At 40.8% G+C, this 19,921-nt stretch overlaps 1 protein-coding gene across 3 annotated transcripts in view; it reads left to right on the top strand.

The window, feature by feature from the left end:
• The first annotated feature begins 13,981 nt into the window (after window positions 1-13,981).
• Window positions 13,982-19,921, top strand: part of LOC138617426 (netrin-G1-like) — a 64,304-nt gene continuing 58,364 nt past the window's right edge. For 2 of the 3 annotated variants that reach the window (XM_069692459.1, XM_069692457.1), the window contains exon 1: window positions 15,042-15,627. The gene's annotated coding sequence lies outside the window, so the exon portion shown is untranslated. Of the gene's footprint in view, window positions 14,192-15,041; window positions 15,628-19,921 lie in introns of those variants that run through there. The other variant, XM_069692458.1, reaches the window with a different exon arrangement.

Below are 19,921 nucleotides of genomic sequence, written 5' to 3'. Positions count from 1 at the left end.
GCTGGATGGGAATGTTATAAATAAAAGAATTGATTCCCAAGGATTTCTTTTTTAAGAATTGAACATGTAAGAATAGATCTAAAAGTAGATTTTCATCACAATGTTTGGGCAACATCTGGAGTTGTTTAAAGGTTATTTCTTGATGGAGATGTTCACAAAGAAAAAAAAAATCCACTTTTCTAGAATAACTCTTATTTTATTTATGTTCTGTAAGGCTGTACCCAAGACAAGATGTGCTTTGTATTTAGTCTATTGGCATGTAAATAATAGTATTTAGTATATTGGCATGTAAACATTTGATGATTAATGTTGCTCTGACCAGAAGCCACAACTGAGGCTGATGTCCCAAGTATCCGACAAACTAAAAGTCTGGCGCCAGTGAGGATGAATGAAAATGATTCATCCTTACGGCACAATGATTGTCTCTAATGACACCCACAACAATCCAACACATAATTGTTGAGACCATTTGTATAGAACTGTATTGTGGCACTAGAGTGAAAACCAAAGTCCTTAAGATGAATCCTCTCGGCCCCATGAATATTGGAACCAAACTTAATGGCAATACACCAATGGTTGTAGAGACAGTTGACTAAAAAAAAAAAACAAAAAACATCTCAACTTGTTGATGACAAAAATGAATGTCGGGGGAAACCCTAAAGTCTGTAGGCTTCATCCTCTGAGGACAACAACTCGCAAGCATGTTCATGGTGGTTTGCAGCTAGCTAAAAGTTAGCAATCAACAAGTCTTCCAGCCTATTCGACCAAATACGACCCACAGGAGTGTTTCCTAAATTAACGCCCCAGGTTAGGTTTATGCACAAAAACAACTTGGTTAGGGTGAGTGAAAAGATAACTGTTTGTGTTAAAATGATGACTTTAACTATGTTGTGCGTTACAGTTTCTACTTACTTAAAGTTTAGCAACTGTCGTTCACCATTGCAACGCGGTATTACAAATAACTATCCTGGCTCTTGAATGGAACCTGTAAGCAAACATCGAACTACCCACTCAATGTACATCCTCCTGACAAGAAAAAAAGACACACGATATCGACATCGTCTGAACTGCGTCACTTCTCCGGGACACCAGATTGCCGATATTTATATGACTGCAAAAGATCATTGAACTTAACTTAAAACATAGCCGTGTCACTACACAGAAATAGAGTGATTTCTTTTCGAGGAAGACGGTAGTATTGGTGCGCCTAGTGCTTCAGTCCAGATCAAATTTGATCATATTTGATCACTAAGCGCAGCTTATAATATCTTAAAACTGTGATTCCAACATATGATGTCAATACAAAGTTCAATAGCTATTTGAACGTCCCTATCTACAGTGAGGCTGAACAATGCCTTACTTAACTTGCTGGGACACATAGGCGCAACGAAATAAAGAATGCATTCTACAACATGCACATATCTAGCCAAGACTCAGGGGGTCAGGAGACACAGTTCAGTGCTTGACGGAAAAGAAATTGTTAAACGAAGGCTGCATTTGTATTAATTTTTTGTGCACCATGATACTCCCACCGGTTGCCAAACCTTCAAGACGACTCTCAATATTAGAATGAAATAAAGCCTTAAGGAGACTCGTTTCCATAGGTTGGCCTCTCGTCGCTGCGCTGACTGAGAATGAAGACTGCACTCTATACATTCATTGTCTACAGCTTCACCAGGGGTATGGACAGACTTCATTCCATCTCTGACATTCTTTAAATGACATTCTCCATTTCAGTTGTCAAACCTCCCCCCGGGGTCGTAGTTTCCTGCTCTCCCATTAGCGAAGAAGAAAGACAAAGAGGAGTATCCAACAAGGAACGGCTTAAATAACAAATGTGAAGAAAAAGAAATGAAATGCAAGTCTGCAAATGTAATGCTAATGTATGGCTGCAAAGATGTTAAAGTATGTAACACCTTCATCAATCTACTACAGGATACCTTGTCACTATCACCTGTAGCTACAAAAAAAAAAATCATGGTTAAGTTTATGAAAAAAAACAATACTTGGCTAGATTTAGGGACAGATTTATTGAAAGAAATCACTTTCTAACAGACATGAATCCTGATCTTTTCAATGAAAATCCATCCAACCACCCCGACCTTGCATCACCACCCAGACTGTACCACTGCTGTACGTTGTCTAATGACCGCTGTCACATGATCTCTTTTTTTTTGACCCGAGGCAAAATGTCACACTGAAATGGTCTCCTCTCGTGGACTGATGAATGTATTACATGCTCTGCCACGATGCGTGGCTGCTCATGTGTAAAGCCAGAAGCCATTTAGCTTAGCTTAACATAATAATTACAAAACAAAGAGAGAGCACTAGCCCAGTTTTAAAAAAAAACACCAAAAAAACCCATGCTGCCCACACATCTGAAGTCTAGCGCGAGTAAATATTTCACTGTATCGAGATTAATCTGCTGTTACTGCAGTTTACTTTCCGGGAAACCTTACAGTGAAAAGAAAACTCCAGGAAGTCACTTGGCCCATCTGTTGTTTGCCAAAAAATAATTACAGCACTGGGGATGTGAACCATGCACCACAAGGTTTGTGGTCCAAATCCTGCCTGACTTCTATTTCTTTTCAGTGTTGCTACAGAAAAATAATGAAATGCCCTCCCCCAACCCCCCTCCCCCCAAAAAAAACAGCTTTAGTTTGTGCATGAATTTTAAGATACAAAATGTTAATTCTTGTATTTCTATTATTTATTAATTAATGTTTACCCCTGCCTCCAGTCTTAGCAAAAAAGTGGGCTCGCCGGTTACACAAAATGTTAAATTATTCCTATAAATTTGAGTTTAGTTTTGATCACAGGCATGGCAAATCAAATCCAGAACTGTTTTTTTTTGTTTTGTTTTGTTTTGTTTTTAAATGGCGGCAGTAAGTGCGGTTATTCTCCAGAGAAAGTTGGAATCTGGACTCAGAACTTACTCTTTCCTTTGGACCTGTAAGTATTGAAGTGTTAAATATTTAAAATATTAACTCTGGCTTTTACTTGAGGCTACCATCAAGGGGAAATTTTGCTGGGCATGTTTAAATTTTGCTGGGCATGTTTAATTTATTTTCCAAACTGGTTATACCCAACATATTTCTGAATATGTTTCTGAATGTAATGCACACATTTTCAGCATGTTTTCCTCGATGTCACTATCTAATTGAAATACATAATGGTTGAGATGATATCCTGAGTCCACCGAAATGCTCTGACATCTCAAAATTAAGTCTTTCAACTGGGGAAAAAAAGAAAGCAGCGGGGAGGGTAATCTTTGGAGACAGGGTTGTAATTTTGCTAAGTGAGCCATCAAAGATAGCCATTTAATCCCAGATCTGTCCTGGACAGGAACAGAGAACTCTTTTGATCAGGAAATTAGGCCAGCGCTGGGCCTGAAGAAAAATACCCAAATCCATTTTGGGGATTGAAGTCAATTCAGGGAATTGAAAGATTAACAAACTATCTATTTGTCAAATGCAAAATCCACGTTATGTAATTAAGTGAAATGTACACAAACGGGGTTATTGCTCTTTCATGGCCACATCTCTGATGGGGATTTTTTTTTTCTTTTTCTTTATTTTTTCTGTATTTCTATCATCAAAAGATATATATATAAAAAATAAAATTAAAAAAAACTCTTGGCTATTTCCTTGAGGTCCATTTGTGATATTATGGAAACCTGGTGATTCACTAGAGATGCAAATTGCATTATTATTCATCAATAAGAGTCTATATACTCATAAATACATAGACACGGTTTGCTGTTTACGTATTTGTGTTGTTATGCACTCATTACTCTCTCACATATTGAAATATCACAGCTTTGATGGCTGTCGTCCATTATTGAACAGAAAGCGAGAGAAAAACTGCAGGTGGTTGGCATTTAATATTTAAGGTTTTGCTGGATTCCGGCAGCTGCCTTGCATACTGAAGAAAAATAGAGGATTTCTCGGCAGACCTGGCCTGTGGACCCTGTGGCCTCCACGCCGCCTTCCTTCCCACAACAACCCCCGACCCGCTCTTCCTTCCACCCTCCACATCTCTTCAGCCCATCCCTGTCTACTCCACCAAGCCTGGTCGGCACCCAAACACTTCGCCTTCATGCCTTATTCATTTTCCACAACATGAACATCACAAGTAAGTCTCTGTCTGTCAGCTACTCTTTGGATTCTGAGATTAATGTGAATCCCGACAAACTAAGAGGATTCAGGAGTGGATGATAATGGATAGGTGCTATTTGCATTGTAATATGAATTTATTCGATCTGTCTATATCCAGGAGATGGCTGCCTATTTCAGCAGCGATGCGATGCGTTGTTTCGGTGGAAAATGATGCTTCCTGCAGATGAGGGGTGGAGATAGAGGTGTCCTTGTTCATCTGGGGAAATGTTTATCATGATTCCCCCGCACTCTTTTCTTTTCCAACAAATCAGCTGCAACACTTTTACACCAACATTTGGGGTAGATATCACGGCAGCTCCCTTAGGACTCCCAATTGTGAAGCCTCATGTTTTTGTTTTTTGTTTTTTTGTCCTCTCCGAGGCTCTCAGCGGGGAGGTATGCAATGTTTTATGTTTAAAATGAAAAGAGGTGTCATGAGGCATCACTAAATGCACCGGAGCCGTGTTTGATTGCTTCACTCTGGTACAATTGGCTGTTCTCGTGTCTGTTTGGTGCCTATCACTTGCTGCCGGTTTGCCTCATCATAAATAATGCAGTCTCCACCCTGCCCACCCAACAAACACCTAAATGAAGACAGCCTGCATTGCAGATTCTCAGAATGAGAAAGGTTACTTCAAGGAGCACGGCAAACCCGAATGAGAAAACAACAGGAAACGTTTGACGAGGGTGCCTCTGTTTGAGTGTGCTGTTTACAAATATGTGTACTCCTGTTGGAATGATGTGCGTGCGTGTTGGTGTCAGCGTGCTTGTCTGCATATGTATCTGCTTGTGTGGGTGGAATAAATAAAAGGTACCATACATATAAGCGGGGAAGTATAGAGAGAGAAGAGAGAAATCTATGGGCGTATGCCTGTAAAATACAGTACCTCTATCTCCCAAAATATCGTCTTTTTGGGGAGACGAGATTGGCAGAAAGAAATATGCGATGACAGTTATCTTCCACATAAAAGTATGCTCACGCAATGCTCCAAAAAACTTGTGGCTGAGACGTTCCAACAATCGAAAATCTGCCTCCCCTCTCCTTTAATCACCCGAGTTTCTGATGAAATACCTCAGCTGGGGGCGTGTCAATGCCTGTTAATACTGGGAGTTAAGACAATCCAACTGTTCTACGACTCCAGTCTAGCAGTGAATCGGTGAATGCATAAGCAGATGCCATTATGGATGCTGTTGAAAAATAATTAAAAAGGTAATTGGGATAAGAATGGAATAAAACCATCCTTCAGCAGTTATAAATGTTAATAAAGTCACTAAAGGGACGCAAATTATCTAAATTATGGCTTCTTTTTTTTTTAGCCATAATTTTATGGGAACCGTCATCTGCAGTTTGGAATTATCACGTAATTAATAAACGGTTCTTACAGTCAGATCTTTAAATGTGAATGTTGATCAAATCTAAAATAAATGGTTCGGGGATATGAACAACCTGGCAACCTAAACGTTGGGTCTCATTAATGGTTTGTAACTGACCATTAGCAATTACATGATACATTAACATTTATTAAGCTACATTAGTAACAATTTATCACGCCTTTATGAGCTATACATGCACATGAACACGTGCAGATAGTGGAAGTTGGGCATAACAAAATCTTTTGTCACGTATGCAATTTATATTGGTATGTTGATATTTATTTTGATTTAAGACATGTTATGTGAAATCAACTAAAAAGCAGTTGAAGATAAATTAACGTCGGTGGCTTTAGAGAGGGTCTCTCATATTTTTTGAATAGTTTTGTAGCCAAACACAGATTTCCCTATGTGCTTGAAAGGGGAAGGTGAAGCGAGGGGCGTTAAGTTGGTTGCAGTGTGCAACCTCACTACATGCCAGCAAATCCTACGCATTGCTCCTTCAACTACTTGACAAATTAAAGATATTACTCCCCATTTTTGGCAAAGTACAAAAACAGTTTTCAGATATAAAATCAATAGGCGTTACAGCGCAAGGGACAAAAACTGACGTTCTGGCTCTACCCTCTTTTTTTCCCCTGTATGATTGAGTATGATGTTTTTACTTCTACCTCATACTGATGCCAAAATGACATGACAATTAAATTTTAAATAGTATTTTTTTTTTTTTTTTTTAAACAGATCTGCTCATTCATTCAGACCTGCTGAATGAATAAACTCATTCACGTACAGACATGGCAAAATCTCTTTTTCCATCATCTCAAAGTACACTAAATTGTCACATTGCCCAACCCCAATATAGGTTATTCAACATCTATTTATATCTTGGCTTCTTTTGAACTGATAACTGGTGCTGTCTATTCATTTTTAAATTTGTGACAAAAAATATTTCAATAATATTCCAGCCATTGACTGCAACACATAAATACTGCAGTTTGTTTTACCTTTTTCTCTTAAATACAAACATTTTTCTCTTTAAACATTTAGATGTGTTTGACATCCAAAGTTATTTGATTTATTATTCAGTTCCCACGCACTAATTAGGTGAAAAATACAAGAACCGTCAAACCATGTTTACGATAAAGATACTCCGCAGGTGGGGATTTTACTGTATGGAGTCAGTATTCATCGTGTGTCTTGACATAATTTAAATTGTAGTGGACCTGGTGTCACCTCCAACTCAACTGGATTTATTCTGAGAAGCAACTTGACAACTAAGGTTGTCTGGAATCCAAATCCCTGAAGCTACGGGAGCCATGCTGGGTAATTCGTGACTATTATATAATGTGCAGTAGGTAATGTTTCCTGGGTCACATTCATTTCGTCATAATAATATCTTGACTTGTATTGTGGCTCGAGACAAGCAGGATAATCTTTGAAACAGTAGTAAGCCATTTTCTCCACTGTTTTAATTTCAAAGTGAACTGTGTGCAGTTTGGGTGAGCTAGTGGGAGCAGTGTTATTCCTCGAGCCGGTTGGAGTTTTTGAAGATGTGATCTCTTCTCTCCTGACAATAAAGATGCTGAAGCAACCGAGTTCAGTTCACGAGCAGCATGAGTCCCTGTGGTTTTTAACATCCCAACGCGTTAACCTCATTGAAAAACAGATTAGACATGGGCGAGCGAATGTTTAGTCAAGCATTTACGTGCAGAAATCAAGATAGTGGACTATATTTTACATTGTACGCAACCCTACTGAATCAATATTCTCAAAGTGCACCTAAAATATTAGCAAGCAGTCTCCACATCAAATGACGTTACCCTCAATCAAAAGCAGATTAGGTAGAGGTCAATGACTACCTTGTTGGCTGCCAATGGTCCATGTTGGAAATAATGAACCGCTCAGAACATGACAGTCACAAATAGCATGATATATGAGAGTAACTGACTGTGGAGGCTTAATTGATAGTCGGGTGATAAATAAGGCAGAACGCAAGAAAACTCCAATCAATTAATAGTGTTTGCAGGATAACACCCTCACCGCACTGCCTGTAAAACAGAGACGCATGTAGTCATGAACAAAGAATAATGAATGACTGCACTGAATTTTAATTAATGACCCCAGCAACATTAATCTGTCCTAGACTGTGTTAACACGCGCCGAGCACTGGTTGGTTACACTCTGTTGACTGTCTCCCGAGAACCTACACAAGACATATTTAGCACTACCTTTCTTTGTAATCTATAGATAATTGATTCTGGGATATATTCCATCTAAATCCGCCTTCTGGGAAGCATGCAAGTGGTCACACGACTACTGAAAAAGCTCCTAGACGTGAATGTCGAGCCAAGAAACACTATCTTCGCCCCGACAAAGCTGTGATTTAATAAACTTTACACAACTGGCCCGACGCTTTCCCGGGAATCAGGCATTAACCACACCAAATGTCATCCTCGCAAAGATCGAGCCACGGCGCCACCATGTTATGGTCAGTAGTTACACATTTGTAAAATGAAAGATAAATAGACCGTACTGTACTGTAGAATACAGGCGGCTTCATCAGCATGTCAATCCGCCAGGAATCTTGCAAGGAAATGTCAGCTCCCCTCTGCACCACATAAAAAGCCAAAACCTTGTCAAGACACAACAAAAGAACCTCAGGGAATTCTGGACTTTTTGGCATGCCATACCGAATAAATGTCAAGGCGCTCTTATGTTGTTGTAGACATGCGAATCAAAACTTCAAGCTAACGGAATTAATTCTTTACTGCTTCAAAAAAGAGCAAAATGAACAACCATGCAAAAGCTTGTTCAATCTATAGTAGGATGTTATTTTCACCTCAAAGATTGCGTTATTTATTTATTTATTTTCTTACTTTCAGGCTTGTTTTGTGACACCTCAAGCACTTTGGTTCTATATGAACGTAATTTTTATTCAAGGTTATCTTTTCATGAAAATTTGAATAAGCCTGTGGCAAGTATGAGCCATCCGCAGTGCATGCAGCCACAATCAAACACTCGGTAGCATCAGCTCATCTGTCTACCGAAGAAGAAGGGGCAGGAAATAATCTGAATGTGTCAATTGGCCTATCGTCCAGATGGGAATAGCTCACAGTTATCACCTCATTAGAGTTTAAATTTTAGCTTTGGTCCTAAAAGAAAGCTTTTATCTCCTCTTCAGATATTAAGGAGGGCTGTTGATGAACTGATTTGTTGTTACGGTTAAAAATGACTTGCGCCATCCATCATGTTGTGAAATGTAGCACAGCTCCCAGAGAGTTTGGCATGTTGCCCGCTGCTCCCAAGGTTAGAGGTTCTGGTTTCCAGCTGCATGTATGCCCTGGTTTTGGAGCAGATCTTACCTGGCAAAGAATGCAGATTCGCCACCCACTCAGTAAAGATCTTTGAGTGTCTTGGGTCTATATTCAGAAAGTAAATAATGATTGCGTACACTCGTAAATCAAGCCGCCCCTATATGTTTTCAGTCGTCCGAAAGGGTACCCTCTGTTTCACATTGGTTGTGGTTCCGTCAACGCGCTGTTGCAGTCAAATGGGGATTGATATATATATATATATATATAGACTGGAGTGTTTTTCCCGCTACTGGGTTGTTTGTTCACGGTATAGATGGACCCATTTGGTAAAGCTGTTGCATGAATCATTTTTAAATCAGTAACTTATTCAAACATAAATAATACATAGTGTAATGTTCTTCGGCTGATATGTAATCCAAGTTAGATTTATTGATATTGGCAGCTTCTCTGGCATTGCATGTTACAGCACTGTGCTGTTGGTACGATTTGTTGGAAGTGAGGAATTTAACTGGTGCAACAGGAGATACTCCAAGGTTTTCAAAGGGTCAAGTGGTGCATTATGGATCAACCGGCCATGAAAAGATCCAGAGAACTACCAGCAATGACAGGGGAACATGAAGTGCAGACATGCTCTTTGCCACGGGAAACTACCAGGTGTTTTGACGATGTGGTAGCCTGACAATCAAAGTGATTTTCTATTTCTTTTTACTCTTTTTGTTCAGCCCGAGACCGTCTTAGAGTGCTTTCACACCTTTTTTGTTTGATCCGAGCCCTCAGACTTTGCAGTTTGGTCCGAACCAAAAAGGAGGTATGAAAAGTGCCCGAGGCCACAGCCTGGACCAAAATTTGGTCCAACCAAAATAAGTGGTCTGGGTCCGGATCCAGCTGAATCATGGTTTGGTTCATTTGCAGTGTGCATAAAAATTTTGGATGCTTTGAACTTGTTGAACTAAGTTGAGTTCGGATATTGTCACTTGTTTAAACAAGGAAAATAAATACAAATTAGTCGTGGTAGTACGTGAGAAGAAAAAGTATTTCACTTTAGCCAGACAAAATCAAAAGTCAGTCCCCTTTGCATTACTAAGTTCTTTGCCTCAGCCTTGTCTATTAAGTTTGTATAACGGGACACCTCAGCAGAGTTGCCAAGGCTCGCAGGATTGCTGTGAGTCTCCACCTCTACATGTCAGCAACAATGTAACTTCTGCGCAACAAGAATGCTCATTTGTCCATTTAAAACTGGTGTGAGGTACTGGAGGAGACACAGCCCACGTAGGTACGTCCTGCAAAGCTCCTCAGTGCATCTACAAAATTGCTGCATGAAACTAAAACTACAATGTATACAAAAACATTAGCCTTGGTTTGGATCTTGGTCCGGACTTTCAAGGTTTGAAAATGCCCTCCAGGACTCTTTGTTTTCACACCAAAAACGCAGGAGCAACATTGCACCAACATGTGACAGCACTTCCAGTTGCGTGAACCACTCCGGCACGAACTACTCACATTTCCAACCAAGGTTTGCTGCCAAATTAAAAAAAAAACCTGAATTTTCACAGAAAACAAACTGACTACCACAATGGGATTTTGTCTCTGATGTCACACGGAAGTTATGAGGACGAAGGTTTTACTGGAGAGAGAGAAGTTTAAGGAAAGGCTTGTTGCTTTATTTTGTCCTCAGGAATCCTTCGTCAAGTAAAGTATCCATTTGCACTGACATTAGATGCTGCAGTAGCATTTAATAAGAGCCGTCATTTTAAGGTTGTTATTTCCAACCATTTGTGTCAATCTGATCCATACTTGATGCCAACTTTGCGGCCACATTTGTGTTGGTATATTTCATGGAAGCTAGTTAGACAGCCAGCATTGTAGGAACTATTTTTTAATGATGTGTATAAAGCTCTGCTGTGATTGGTGAACGGTTTCTACAAACTGCGACCAATGAGTGCAACAACAGATCTAATTGAATCACTGAACAAATTAAAGGTGTAGGCAGTGCAGACTTTGCCAGACAGGAACAGATGGATTTTGTTTTGGTAATTCTGTTGTGGTGACACCGTTAACTTTGTTCACTGGTCACTGATACTAATACGAATTTCAGGATAGCCGCGAAAGTCCACAAAGTTTTATCTACTCCATTTCACCAGATAAGTAAACACGGATGTTTACAAACTGAAGTGTCTCAAATGAGCATTTCTCTCCGCAATACACACATCCAGACACGCACGCACGCACGCACACACACACACACACACACACACACACACACACACACACACACACACACACACACACACACACACACACACACACCCATCTCCTTCCCTACCCTGATCACTTCCTGTTCCAAGCTGCACCGCAGTGGCTTTGGCATACTCTCCAGAAAAGTGTCACATATTCCTTGTACACAGAAATTTTCATGTGTGGTAACAACCCACTCAAATGCACAACTACGCCACACTTGGCGAAATGCTGCAGTGTCACATGCCATCACGCAGTTGCTCAACCCGTCACCTCAAAAGGTGAAGTTTCACTTAAATTATCAGCCGGCTTCTGTTGACGCAATCCGTCTTAACAACTTTCTCACTCGAACTCTACAATAGATGAGTGATGTTTGTCAGCTGCATGAGAATTTTACTTTAATTGTAGCCAGAAGCACTCGGAGATCTTTATGTAAATCACCAATACCTGAAAAAAACAACTTTTGGGTTAACTTTCACAGGGACTTGGGGAAGTTATCTAATATTTATATCCCCTCTAATTGCATGCCATAATTACAACTTTGGCCTTAAGAAAGGCTTTGGAATAAATTGAATTAATTTGGCAGCCATAAGTTGTGCCTGCATGCTGATTCACTTTGCTCCACCTCTGGAGAAAAATCAGATTAAATACACTAATAATGCATCTAAACCAGATATAAACACTTCATGAGGAAAAGCAACCCAAAGCTGGAAACAGTGTAACTCTGAGCCACTTCAACATTTTCTCGCAACCGACTCATTATTTCTACCCATATTATCTCTGCAGGTCTTAATGCTTCTTTGTCATTTCCTTACGTCTGTCTTTCCTTCTTTTTCTCTTTCTCTTGAGTGCTCACACACAAACACCCACAGACGCACAAGCGCGAGGCTGCTGATCCCCCCCTCTCTGTGGTCTTCCAACATGCAGCTGGGGTCACGGATGATTAAAGCAGTGGCAGGTGGACTCCACTTTGAAACTACCAATAGACCCCCGGGAGCTGAATCAAACAGCAAACCCTCCATCTCTGTCAGCCGGGGCTCTCGGTGGCACCGAGGGAAAGGACATGCGGAGGGTGAGAGGGCAGACTCCCTGTATCCTCGTCATACACCAGAGCACTCGGCTAAAAAAAAAAAAAAAAAAAAAAAAAACTGTGGCGCAGCTATGGCGGAATCCCTGACTCTCTGATGTGATTTCAAGCAGGCTGTGTGGATTCACTGAGCTGACCCTGCAGCCTTTGACCAGGAGGGGGTTACTGCATTGTTTTTTCTCACCGACCTGATATATTGTATATTGCCGACATTGATATTCAATGAACTACATCTAATAGTTGTGGCTCTGTTACTGTTCAAATAAAAAAATGAGAAAGCAAAGATGGAAACCAATAAAGTCACTTTTCGCAGACAAAGAAGCATCCCAGCGGCATGTTGGATGATGGCAATGTTGGTTGGCCAGTCCAACATTTAAGTCCAGACTGACGTAACTCAACAACTTATAAATTGATTGCCATGAACGTGTATAAAACATTTATGGTGCCCAGAGGAAAGAAATTTTATCCAGACACTTGAGAATTAATGGAAACAACACAGTAGCACCATCGTCTAGTGCTTTGGTTTAAAACCAAATACCTGCTAAATTAACTACAAACACAATCTATCTATCCATCTATCCATCTAGCCAGAGACAGTCATGTTACTGTCAAGGTGGTATAGTAGTATTTCCAGGAGGAATGATTTAATGGAAATGTCAAGTGCAGCAGTAGCTCCAAGCAAAGGCTGAACCTTCTGATGCAATGCGAGACACTTAGCTCAGTGGCGCTGAGAGACTTGTTGTCATTCAGCGCCGGCCCCGACCAAAATCTGCCTTTATCAGAACAGAAATGGCATTGTCACTTTTTTAATGGGATTACAGGTCTCTCATTGCATATTAATTTGCAAGAAATCAATACGGGCTGTGGTGCTATTTGGGACCATTTTAAACACTTAACTGCTTAGCTTACATTTTACAAAAGGAGTAATGAAGAACAGGGAAAAGAATGGTGGGAATTAGACTTTTTGTACTCTGATTTGTGAAAAAGAGGTGGAATGACTGGAACAAAGAAGGAATGAAGGTCAAGTAGATCCCTTGAAAATAAGATGGCTCATACAAATGCGGTTACTCTGAAATTTTGAAATTAGACGGATGAATAGATGATTAATGTCAGGGATGAAGGAAGGACAACTGGATGGATGGATAGAAGGATGAGAGGAAGGGAGACCGCCAGTACTGGAGCAAACTGATTACTATGTGCTTTCATAAATATAATAATTACAAGCAATTTTACCAAACAACTGTTACAATGTGCTTTAAAACCGCCATTTCATTGAATAATATTCTACTTTCATTCAAAATCTACCCAAACAGCTGGTGAATTTGCCTACAGGGCGCAGAACTGCCCAAGGTGCTAAAAACTCGTGCTATCAGATTTCACACGACATAAAAAATAAAATAATTTAAAAAAAAAACGTCTAAAATGTGAGAAAATTAAATTACTTCCCAGGACAGCTTTCGCCTTTGCTCTACTTATTTAACGATGTACAAACAACAGCAACAGAGGTGGGGAGGAGAGGGGGGGGGGGGTTCCTCCGTCTTTGAAAGAACACAATCGTTCTGCACGCCCATAGAAACATGAATGAAGAATAAAGGGCTAGAGTTTCTGATTCTACAACTCAGTATTTTGAGAGCTTTATTGCACCGACATGGGGTACGGACTACTCAATTACTGTGGTGACCTTCAACTGGGCGCGGTTGCGCTTATCGCGCAATCTCTTACCAGTTGGCATTACACCACAATTAAAATGCGTATTCAAAGCGACCTGTCACCGCGCTTGTTTGCCGTGCTGCTTGGCACCCTGTAGCGGAGAGGGTGACATCTGTGACTTCTCGCCAAGGGAGCCCTGCTAGACGCACCTAACTGTAGTTATTCTTTCAGCTCTGCCGCACAACATTCACCGAATAATTACACCGCGAACTCCGGCCAGGAGAGTGTTTTTTTTTGTTGTTGTTTTTTTTTCCCCCACCACCGCTTCGGTCCTTTTTGGAGGCGCAGTTCCAATCTCTCACATTCTTAGACGCGAGGTAAGATCTTTTGTTGTTGTTGTTGTTGTTGTTCGTTGTTTTCCGACAGCATCGAGTCCTGAGGCGGTGTTGTAGAGGTAATAATCAGCGCGAGGGCGAACAATTAAATTATACTGTATTTTCAGAGATAGATCTTCTTCACTTTCTTTTCCGATCCTATTCTTGATATTTACGTTGCATTCTGGTTGTATTCTACTTTGAATTTATACCTCGAGGTCTCGCGTCTGTTAAGTTTTGGTGGGTTGATATATTCCACACGCATTCCAATCCGCGTATGGCTACGGGCGACAATAAAAACTCAGGGAGTTTACTTATTGGTCAGATTAGCACGATAATAGCAGGTAACATTTAAAACAGTGATACCGTAAATATCGTCACTTTTCCTGTTTGCTGTAGTCAAACATTTTGGACAGTTATGTTTTCCAAATGACATGAATGCGTTTGGGAATGCAGCTGTTTGGTTTTGTAATTGTTTATAACCTTATTATTGATCAACTTCGAAATAAATGACTCCACTTTAGTGCCAATGCAGATTCTGCTTTAATGAATGAAGTCGTGTCGTGCTAAGAGTTTAGAATTCTTCCTTTCGTGTTGATGCAGTTTTATAGAATTTCAGGATTTTTCAAAAAAAAACACCACTGCAAAATAAAGTCGCCTGTTTCGTTTCATTCATGGAACGAGTTGCATGTATTTTGCGCAGAAACATTAATTATCAGAACCAGCTGCGTAAAACAACGGTTGAAGTTGGGGTATACCAGCCAGTCAGTATTATCTTTAGGACCCGGCGGAGCGCTCATATGTAACTGGACATAGTGACTCCATTTCAGGAAGATTGCTTATCTCTCTCTCTCTCTCTCTCTCTCTCTCTCCTGCTCCGTCCACAACTCGACTGGGCTGAGACATTAATATAACCTACCGAAACGACCCCAAGAGTTGCTCCTCATCGGGATATGTTTTAACACGCGTTGATGGACTTTAAATGAATTTGGAACCACTGTGAATTCTCCTTTTAACGGTTACTTGAAGTATTTGTCGTGCGCCATTCCGATGAACGCTGCGCCAAGCAGCGCTGCGTAAAGTCAAGCAGCCTGTGTGGACACCGGTCGATACTCGGCGTTTGTAAGAGCGGGAAAAAAAACAACCCAAAAAACAACAACATCTGGACATCACATCCCGGAACGGTATTCGGAAGGAAAAGCTGCTTTAGTGAGACGCAAAAGTTTACAGAAAGTTGGGACTAAGAAAAACAAACGTAGTGTTCTCCGTGTGAATGCGCGCTTTCTGCGCCCACATCACTTTTATTGATCCATCTGGTGCGAAATCAGAAGAAATAAGAAACAGAAGAACGAGTCAAAGGCGTATGAGTCTTTCTGCAAGTACTCGTGGCGGTAAATAACTTGTTGAATGAGCAGCTTGTCCCAGGAGCGCATTTAAATGTGAGTATTGTGCTTTGAGCAGTCAGATGGTGCATTTTCCCTTTTGCACGCTGTCGCTTGCATAATGAAGATAATCGCTACAAACTAGGCAATAATACGATTATTTGGGCTGTCTGATTGAGCGGAAAGTAAACAGTAATCACGTTAGAAGTGGGTAAATAATTAAGGACTGAGCGCTTTATGAATCACGATAAAAATTTAAAAAAAAATCGCCGTTTGTGTCCTGCGTTTTATGGTCTATCCTCTTCAAAGAGTTTGACTGTGTTGAGAAGGCTTTCTTTATTTTGCGAGATATACGATCTTGTAAATCTAGATTTGCATAATCTGCCCTTTATCTGAAGCTGTTGTTAATTTACAAGAACCTCAACCATCCTCATTCCTTTAAATTACGGAATAATGTCACTCCAACCTGTTGCGCAGCAGGTCAGGAAAGTCAAATCTAGGTGTGCCTCGCCTCTGCGCAAAATCTGACCAAGAACATAATTAACACTGCTTCTATTAAATGTCAAGATTTCCACAAGTTCTGTCAAACGTTTTCTTTTTGCATTTTAAATATGTTATTTTTTTTCGTCCAGACTTTTGCTTTGTTCTCTGCCCTATGTTTCTGATGGCATGAATCGTACGCATCCTGCATTTTTTTTTTATAAATGTTTGAAACATGCAGTGCATTTTTTACGTGTTAGCCGTTCAGGAGGAGAACTTTGAATAATGGATGGCAGCGGATTTCATGTGTGACAGTGGTGCAGGCTGCCTGCCTGCCTGGCTGGCTGGCTGTGGCTGGGACCAGCACACTGTAAACCACATCCTTTGCAGAAAACCCCGGAGAGTCCTTCCTGTAAATAACAAGTTCGCTAATGTGGCTCCAGTTGCAGAGGTTAAAGGTGCGGCTTTGGGGCCAGTCATTTTATGTTGGATGTGCATATGGATCAACAAGGCTGCGATTGAGAGACACAGCGATAGAGAGACACAAAGACATGGAGAAGGTCTGAAAAAGGAAAGAGAGAGACTGAATGAGGGCTCCAGATAGAGAGGAGTGACAATCAGAAGAGAAATGTGTTCCAGTACAGACATGCTTCTGTTTGCCAGCCGATCCCACTGTGACTCATATTCAGGGGTTGGTTCTTGGCTGGGAGAACGTTGGAAGCATTAACCCATTTATTGTTGTGCTCATCAGCCAGAAACAAAGCATCAGTCTGCCCAAACTGGCGACAGATCAGAAGTTATTGGTTGGAAGTCAACAAAAATCAATAAACACAAGGAGTAGGTATTGTACGTGTACGCATCTAGTACAGAAAAGAAAAATAGGCAATTGTTGCGAGATAAACCACAGAGCGAGCATCAGCCGGCCCTGTCAGTGTCTTTTTCTTTTGTTTTTCTTTTAACAATCAATAAAAGAGTTATCTTTCAATCAGTGGTGTCAGTCCATACAATCCGTGTGGAGCACACGAGCAGCTGTGATGTTCAGCACCACGGACAGCTCTCTATCACGCTAACCCCATCATGGGAGCCAAGAGGCGATTCAGAAAGCCACACTCGGAGACACAGACCAAAGCCACACTTAAGTGGGGATTACTAGAAAATGAATGGAATACATCCGCCATGGTTTTTTTTTAAGAGTCTGGCTGGGAGTTTGTAACCAATATAAGCCACGGGGCAAGACTGCCTGCTGACTTTTAAAACACTCAGCTATGCTTGAGCTGCCCAGGGGATGGAATGCAAGCGGACACAAGGGGGTGTTTCAGAGGCTTCAAAAACAAGTGAAGGAAAAGAGATGGAGGGAGAGGAAGGAAGCGTGGGGGGGTGGAGGAGGGGGGCATAGAGAGAGAGAGGGGTGAGGTGGTCACCCTAGGCTTTAAGCACTCTCTCTCCCTGCATACGGAGAGCTGCTCAAATATTGATGACTTTTAATATAGAATCTGACCTCATATTTTTCGGAGTAAAATTATGATATTCCCAAGTTTCTCTTTGCATTTTTAGTACCACTGAGTATGAGGTAGAGACGTGAGGACGGGGGAGACAAGAGCAAAAGATTTACATTTTGGTTGTATATTGCATTTTTAGGTTTTCCGTGTCTTTTGTCTTTCCTGTGTGCTGATTTTGATGTTATGAGGGACATAAGCCCGCCGAGAACCGAGAACCAGGAGAGCACAGAGAAATGTTACGAATCGCAGTGATTCACACACTAAAGCTACCTCTTTCAGCAATGTTCAAAAATACAAGCAGATGAAATTGGCTTTTTAAATGGTGCGAGGACACGTATTGTGTGCAGAAAAATTATCTTTAGCATGACAAGGATTTGAAACGCTTCGTGTTTGAAGCCTTTTTTGCCTTTACCGACACCTCAGTAGCCCCCTGATGTTGAATGATATCTGTCTGCGGAGGTTCATTGAGCATCCTGATACCTTCCTTTCATCTATATAGATTTCATTACACCAGGTGTCTATGAATTAAATCCAATATTCCCATGGTTAGCTCCATTTGCTGTCTCTTATTAGCTTTGAATGTACCCTATTAAATAAAAATAAGATAAGTGACCTCCACCACCCTGCCGCTGGTACCTAATTTGACTCTCCATATTATGAAAGTCAACCTCAGCATTATGAAAGGGGGGTGAGGGAGTGTGATGGGGTATTAAGGTGTGTGTGTGTGTGTGTGTGTGTGTGTGTGTGTGTGTGTGTGTGTGTGTGTGTGTGTGTGTGTGTGTGTGTGTGTGTGTGTGTGTGTGTGAGCATTCGAAATGAGAGCGGTGCATCCCATGACGCATCTCTGATCAGGGACTGACACATATTTATAAAATTTGATACACGCTTCCCCGTGAAAGGAATGGGTTATTCATCACTCAGAGCTCCAGCCACGTTATGAAATTTGAAATTGGCCTCATCTTAGGAGTCTCGCTGATTGACATGAGCACATTTAAAGAGCCAAAATGATGCCTCCTCGCCTTTATTTCTACTAGTTTCTTCCTTTCTCCCACCAGAGGTCTGTCAAATGAAGCCTGCCATCCACACCTCCCGATATGGCTCACTTTAAAAGGTCTGCCGAGTCTCAATAGCACCGCAGATAATTTCTCTGGCTCGGGCGAACATCTTTCATTACTGCTGGAATGTATTCAAGCCTGTAGTCACTTTTTTGTAAAAGGGGGCATTAGGTTGGGAGGAGGAACGCCATAATTGCCTTAAATGTGGTCAAAACCCATTAAAATTGATGTGACTTTCAGTGCAAGACAAAATGAAAATATTAAACGGTTATGCCTCCATACGTTGGCGCACGAGTTCAAACACACAGGCATTGTACAGAGACATTTCTTATTAGGATGAGTTTCTCTTTACCAAATCTAAAAGTTATTATTATTAAATTACTGAATTTATTCATTTGAATTGATAACCTTTTGGTAAAAGTTAATTTTTGGACCAAAAAAAACCCCTTCAGTATCTTACCCCATTTTAACATGAAAAACTTTCCACATTCTTTAAAGCCCTGGTTCCCTAAACATCTTTTTTTTTTCAGCCGTGACTGTCTGTCACAAAGCGGGGGGGGGGGGGGCTGTAGCCTGAAGGGTAGAGAGTGAAGCAGCTGACCGTAAAGTTACTGGTTCAACTTCATGTATCAGCTGGGGGAATCTGGGCAGAGAAATTCAATAAGTAACATTTTTACCTCAACAAGTAACGCTAAATTGCCCTCGCGTGAGGAATTTAACCCTCAGCTGCTTGAGTGGAAATATTCTGTGACTACGATGGCTTATCCTTTAATTTCGTTTATTTTTTTCCCCCTTTCCAAATCAGCTTCAAAATCAATTTGATGTGGCACAATATGGAAACTTGTAAGGCGCTTTAACTGATGCTGACTGCATGTTTGGTCTAATTCCGCCCTATATAGGAAAGGGTTTGATTAAAATGTATTTTCCTGTACCTCCGGCCATCTGAGCACAGTCAACAGTAACTTCACTCCTGTTTAAAGTGTTACTCTGTTGGAGGCAGATGTATTTACCTGCTCTATTTTTCCCCTCAGTACTGCACACACTTTCTACCCGAGACACTGAGACCGTGTAGGTCTCCACTGACTGCTGCCAGGTACCATTAGGTGATAACTTAGCCATCACAAGCCATCAGTCAGATGGCCTATGAGAAACGTACTTTCCCTCAAACAGACCTTTTTTTTGTCTCCCAACTTTAGTTTAATATTTCCCAAAATAAATGCGTTCAGACAAACGATACTCCAAATTCCGCTGTAAAGTAGCACGAATCAAAAAAAAAAAAAAAAAAAAAAAAAGCAATAACGTAAATGCAGTGACTTG

The sequence above is a fragment of the Brachyistius frenatus genome, unplaced genomic scaffold, assembly GCF_029030835.1.
Source record: "Brachyistius frenatus isolate BFR_SWC_R1_liver_20210118 unplaced genomic scaffold, ASM2903083v1 Contig_12, whole genome shotgun sequence".
Lineage (NCBI taxonomy): Eukaryota > Metazoa > Chordata > Actinopteri > Embiotocidae > Brachyistius > Brachyistius frenatus.
This window is presented reverse-complemented; position numbering and strand designations above follow the sequence as displayed.